The sequence below is a fragment of the Rattus norvegicus genome, chromosome 9 (genome assembly GCF_021556685.1).
Source record: "Rattus norvegicus strain SHRSP/BbbUtx chromosome 9, alternate assembly SHRSP_T2T, whole genome shotgun sequence".
In the NCBI taxonomy this organism is placed as follows: Eukaryota; Metazoa; Chordata; class Mammalia; order Rodentia; family Muridae; genus Rattus; species Rattus norvegicus.
This window is the reverse complement of record NC_141542.1, coordinates 22,484,086-22,491,087: the sequence shown is the minus strand read 5'-3', so window position 1 is coordinate 22,491,087 and position 7,002 is coordinate 22,484,086. Positions and strand designations below refer to the sequence as shown.

Below are 7,002 nucleotides of genomic sequence, written 5' to 3'. Positions count from 1 at the left end.
GGGGAGGGGGTTTTATAAGGGGTTTTGTGGAAACCAGGAAAACGGATAACGTTTGAAATGTAACAAAAGCCCTCTCTGGGGAAGGGACAGCGGATAAGCTGCTCTGAGCACCTACTTCCCTGCTGCCTCCCTTTGATCACGACTGTGGTACATGGTGTCAGCCTGGGACTCTCCATGGGCTGCTGCTGGCACTGGTCCTGGCGTTCATGGCCAAGAGCATGATGAGCAAGGAGCACATGGTTTGTCCTGATTCAGAGCAGGGCGAATGGCCACCAGAGAATAAGTACAGCTTCCTGTACGATCATGAGGTCTTCCTGGGCAAGGACGACTCCAAGACCTTTGATAGCTAATCCTGTACGAGAGCAGGAGAGGCTGGGGAAAATTGTTGATCCAATCAACAGTGATGAAGGCAGCCTTGTTACTACTGAGGACCTGAAAGTTTGGATCAAACAGGTACAGAAAAGATACATCAACCCAAAGGTGGCTAAACTCTGGAAGGATTATGATAGGGACATAGATGAAAAATCTCCTGGGAAGAATACAAGCAGGCTACCTATGGCTACTACCTGGGAAACCTTTGCTGAATTCCAAGATAGCTCTGATCATCACAACTTTAAAAAGGTGCCTCCACGAGATGAGAGGAGGTTTAAGGCCTTGATGGTGACCTGACAGCTACTCAGGACGGGTTCATTGCTTTTCTGCACTAAGAGGATTTAGAACATATGAAGGAGATTGTAGTTCTGGAAACGCTGGAGAATATCGACAAGAACGGGGATGGTTTTGTGGACCAGGATGAGTACATTGTGGACATCTTTTTCTCACGAGGACAATTGCCCTGAGACCGACTGGGTTTTGTCTGGGGAGCAGTTCAATGATTTCCCAGATCTGAACAAGGATGGGAAACTGGACTAGGATGAGATTCACCACTGGATCCTCCCTCAGTACTATGACCATGCACAGGCTGAGGCCCAGCATCTGGTGTATGAGTCAGATAAGAACAAGGATGAGATGCTGACCAAGGAGGAGATTCTAGACAACTGGACCATGTTTGTGGGAAGCCATGCCACCAATTACAGGGAAGATCTTACCAAAAATCATGATGATCTTTGAAAGAAACTCATCCTCATGTGGCCACAGTCACATGCTTTCTACGGATATTCTGGTTGATTGCTATATTTGTCAAGTATATAGCAGTTGTGTCCCTAAACAATAAGAAACCTTTCTAAAGCTCAAAAAAATCATACATTGCACCACAAACAATAATAGTAGGAGATTTAAACACGCCACTTTCATCAATGGACAGATCAGGGAAACAGAAATTAAACAGAGACACAGAAAGACTAACAGGTTATGAAACAAATGGATTTAACATATATTTATAGAACACTCCACCCTAAAACCAAAGGATATACCTTCTTATCAGCATCCCACGGTACCTTCTCCAAAAGTGACCATATAATCGGTCACAAAACAAGCCTCAACAGGTACAGGAAGATAGAAATAATCCCATGCATCCTTTCAAAAAACCACGGACTAAGGCTGCTGATCAATAACAACAAATAGGACAGAAAGCCCACATATACATGGAAGTTGAAGTCAATGACAACTTGGTCATTGGAGACATAAGAAAGAAATTAAAGACTTCTTAGAATTTAATGAAAATGAAGATACAACATACCCAAACTTATGGGACACAATAAAAGCAGCGCTAAGAGGAAAACTCATTGCTCTGAGTGCCTGCAAAAAGAAACAAGAGAGAGCATATGTCAGCAGCTTGACAGCACACCTAAAAGCTCTAGAAAAAATTAAATAAACCCTAGAGGAGTAGAAGGCAGGAAATAATCAAACTCAGGGCTGAAATCAAACAAGCAGAAACAAAACCGAGTATCAAAAGAATCAGCAAACCCAGGAGCTGGTTCTTTGAGAAAATCAACAAAATACATAAACACTTAGCCATATTAACCAGAGGTCACAGAGAGTGTATCCAAATTAATAAAATCAGAAATAAAAGGGAGACATAACAACAAAATCTGAAGAAATTAAAAAGATCATCAGATCCTACTACAAAAACATATATTCAATAAAACTGGAAAATGTGGAGGAAATTGACAATTTTCTATACTGATACCAGGTACCACAGTTAAATCAGGAACAAATAAACCATCAAAACAACCCCATAACTCATAAAGACATAGAAACTGTTATTAAACATCTCCCATCCAAAAAGTGCCCAGGACCAGATGGATTTAGTGCAGAATTCTATCAGACCTTCATAGAAGACTTCATACCAATACTGTCCAAACTATTCCGCAAAATAGAAACAGACAGAGCACTACCAAACTCCTTCTATGAAGCCACAATTACTCTTATACCTAAACCACACAAAGATACAACAAAGATAGAGAAATTCAGACCTATTTGATTTATGAAAATTGATCAAAAACGCTCAATAAAATTCTTGCAAACTGAATCCAAGAACGCATCCAAACAATCATCCATCATGGTCAAGTAGGCCTCATGGCAAGGATGCAGGGATGGTTTAATATACGGAAGTCCATCAACGAAATTCATCATATAAACAAAGTCAAAACCACATGATCATTTCATTAGATGCTGAGAAATCATTTGACAAAACTCATTACCCTTTCATTAATAAAGTCCTGGAAAGATCAGGAATTCAAGGCCCATATCTAAATATAGGAAAAGGCAAAATACATCCAACCAGTAGCTAATATCAAACTAAACTGAGAAAATTGAAGGAATCCCACTAAAATCAGGGACTAGACAAGGCTGCCCACTCTTTCCTTACTTTTTCAATATGGTACTTAACGTCCTAGCCATAGCAATCAAACAATGAAAGTAGGTCAAAGGGAAAAAATTAGAAGGGATGAAGTCAAAACACTAATATTTGAAGATGATATGATAGTCTACTTAAGCAACACCAAAATTCTACCAGAGAACTACTTAACCTGATCAACAACTTCAGCAAACTGTCCGAGTATAAAATTAACCCAAACAATTCAGTAGTCTTCCTCTACTCAAAGGGTAAACAGGCTGAGAAAGAAATTAGGGAAATGACACCCTTCACAATAGTCCCAAATAATATAAAATAACTTGCTGTTACTTGAACCAAGCAAGTAAAAAATCTGTATGACAAGAACTTCAAATCTCTGAAGAAATTGAAGAAGGTCTCAGAAGATTGAAAGATCTCCCATGCTCATAGATTGGCAGGATGAATATGGTAAAAAATGACCATTTTGCCAAAGGCAATCTACACATTCAATGCCATCACCAACAATATTCCTACTCAATTCTTTATAAAGGTAGAAAGTGCAATTTGCCGTCATTTGGTATAACATAAAACCCAGGATAGCAAAACTCTACTCAACAATAAAAGAACTTCTGGGGGAATCATCATCTCTGACCTCAAGCAGTATTACAGAGCAATAGTTTGAATGGTATTGGCATACAGACCGGCAGCTCAGTGGAACATAATTGAAGACACAGAAATGAACCCACACACCTATGGTCATTTGATCTTTGACAAAGGAGTTAAATCATCCAATGGAAGAAAGATAGTATTTTTAACAAATGGTGCTGATTCAACTGGAGGTCAACATGTAGAAGAATGCAAGTTGACCCATTCTTATTACCCTGTACAAAGCTTAAGTCCAAGTGGATCAAGGACCTCCACATCAAACCAGATACACTAAAAGTAGTGGATAAAAAGTAGGGAAGAGTCTCGAAGACATGAGCACTAAGGAAAATTTCCTAAACAAAATACCAATGGCTTATGCTTTAAGATCAAGAATCGACAAATGGGACCTCATAAAACTGAAAAGCTTCTGTAAGGCAAAGGACAGTGTCATTAGGACAAAAAGGCAACCCACAGATTGGGAAAAAATCTTGACCAATCCTGCATCTGATGGAGGGCTTATATCCAAAGTATACACAAAACAGAAGAAGTTAGAGTACAGAGAGCCAAACACCCCTGTTAATAAATGGGGTTCGGAGCTGAAGAAAATATTCTCAGCTGAGGAATATAGAATAGCTGAAAAGCACCTAAAGAAATGCCCAATATCTTTAGTTATCAGAGAAATGCAAATCAAAACAACCCTAAGAATCCACCTCACACCAGTCAGGATGTCTAAGATCAAAAAATCAGGTGACAACAGATGCTGGCGAGGATGTGGAGAAAGAGGAACACTTGTCCATTATTGCTGGGATTGCAAACTGGTACAAGAACTCTGGAAATCAGTCTGAACGTTCCTGGAAATTTGGACATTGCACTACCTGAGCACACAGCTATACCTGTCCTGGGCATATACTCAAAAGATGCTCCAACAAACAATAACACATATGATCCACTATGTTCATAGCAGCCTTATTCATAATAGCCAGAAGCTGGAATGAACCCAGATGCCCTTCAACAGAGGAATTTATTCGAAAAATGTGGTATATCTACACAATGGAGTACCACTCAGCTATCAAAAACAATGACTACGTTCAATTCATAGGCAAATGGAAAGAACTAGAAAATATCATCCACAGTGAGGTAACCCAATCACAGAAAAACACACTTGGTATGCTCTTGGGAGCGATGGCCTTGAAGCCCTCCATTATTGATGTTATTATTATGGTTAGCATTAAGTATGACTGGGTTCATGGAAAATAGCCAGCCAGCTGCAGAAGACTAATACAAATGTGGTGGTCAAGATGAATAATCATATGATAACGTCTGACATTAAGATACCCAAAGTCATGACCTGTAACCTTTCTGAAAAAACAACATCCTGCTGACTAATAGATATTACAAACCTGTGACCTTTCTGACAACCTGTCAACATCAGCCGATTCCCTGACCACATGAATATTGTGTCCTTGGCGTGGGTAAATGTTTCTTACTACTCTCCTCTCTCTGTTATCCATTTTATGCTACAAATTCAGCCTTGGGGAAAAATAAAATTGTCGCCTTGATCAGACTCTTGTCTTGGAGTCCTTCTTCACATCTCTTGTCCCTCATTCTCTTCCAGGTACTCAGAAGCCCTCATTGACAGTATGCACTCATTGATAAGTGGATATTGACCAAAACCTCGAATTACCCAAGATGCAATCTACAGATCTCAGGAAACTCAAGAAGAAGGATGACCAAAGTGCAGATGCTCCCACTCCTTCCTAAAATGGGGAACAAAAATATCCATAGGAGGGGATATGGAGGCCAAATCTAAAGCAGAGACCGAAGGAACAGCCATTCAGAGTCTGCCCCACATGTGGCCCATATATATACAGCCACCAAAACTAGGTAAGATTGATGAAGCTAAAAAATGCTTACTGAAAGGGACAGAATATGCATCTCCCCTGAGAGACACATCCAGGGCATGTCAAATCAAGAGGTCAGTGCTGGCAGTAAACTACTAAACTGAGAACAGGACGCCCTTTATGGGAATTAGAAGAAGGATTCAAAGAGCTGAAGGGCTTGCAACCCCATAAGAACAGCAATGCCAACCAAATAAACCACTAGCAAAAGACTATACGTGGACTGACCCAGGGGTCCAACTGCATATGTAGGAGAGAATATCCTTGTTGGGGACCTGTGAAAGGGGAAGCCCTTGTTCTTAACAAGGTTGGACCCTCAGTGCAGGGAAATGTCCGGGAAGGGGTTTCTAAGTGGCATGGATTGGGGGACCATACATATGGGAGAGGGCACGGCAGGGGGGCTTATGGACCAAAAGCTGGGAAAGGGAATAACGTTTGAATAAAACATATATATCTATTAAAAAAACTGAAATTTAAAAAAATGATACTAATACCAAAAAATAATCAAAAAATGTGAATAAGAAAGAAATTTTAGGTTTTGGAAAAAGATGAAGGCCAGGTATTTGAAAAACTGTATGACCATGGTAAACACTTTAATATACTTGAGAAATTTTTTATATGTTAATGAACTGCATCTTTTTTTTTAAATAGTGAATGGAAAAACAGTCCCTCCCTGGCTGTGAGGCTAGGTATCCAGATGTAGTGGAATTTATTATTTGTTGGTCCTGAATCTTTGAGTCTGCTTCTAATTCAGCTTATGCCAAGGAAACTAGGCCAAGGTGATATCTAAGCCATTGACCCAACTATCTGGACTACCAATTACATGTGAAATTCCAACTTGTAAATGGGAGGAGAGGAATAAAAGATACCTTTAAGGATTTAAAAAAGATGAAATGTACCCAAAAAAATCCAATAAAAAAGTTTAAAATAAAAATAACTTAGGAAATACAAAATACTGGGGTGCCATTCCACAATCATGATGTGTTTCTTCTTTGATAGCTTACAGGTTAATTTACTTCTCTATGACTGTTTTCTTATTTCAAAGTAAGTAATGGCATCATCTGTGGAGTGATGGTGAGAACAAAAGCTTTGTCGAACTTGAATAATTGATCCCTCTGGAGCATGTGCTTAACATTCTAAGCACAGGGAAATTTCCTGAGGGGATTAAAAGACAAAATCCAAACATAAAACAGGAACAACAACGATGTAAAAACATTCTGCACTCTGGGTATGAAGGCATGTTGCAACTTTAATCAGCTTTGTAGGTATTTCTAATAAACACACAAAGAAACAAAAATCCTATCACAGTCCTAGCAGTTGCATCTAACAAAGAGAGAGCTGTGAGGTAGTGCATGCTGCTTCTCTCCCCAGATACCCCTGGTCCTCAGGCCTGCACCCAGTGAGCTGGACCAAGAGCAGCCAGGTTGAAATTCCTGCTGCCATGGCAGGATTCTGCAGGAACATTTCCCTTTGACAACAAGGAACCGTGTGGAGAAGACCTCTTGGTGAGTCCTCAAGGACTCTATGTGTCCTATTCTACAGGGAGAAGCCCTGCCAGGTCTTTGGCAAGGCCAGCCATTTGTATGGGGAAGTCTCTGGTCCTGTGGCAGAGGGCGAGGAATGGCAGAAAGAATGGCAGCTCCACTGAGAGCAAAGGCTACCCCTTCTAAGCCTGTGACCTCCTAA

At 40.2% G+C, this 7,002-nt stretch overlaps 1 pseudogene; it reads left to right on the top strand.

The window, feature by feature from the left end:
* Positions 1–303: 303 nt before the first annotated feature.
* LOC148003508 (reticulocalbin-1 pseudogene) lies at positions 304–1,110 on the top strand (annotated as a pseudogene).
* Positions 1,111–7,002: the final 5,892 nt, after the last annotated feature.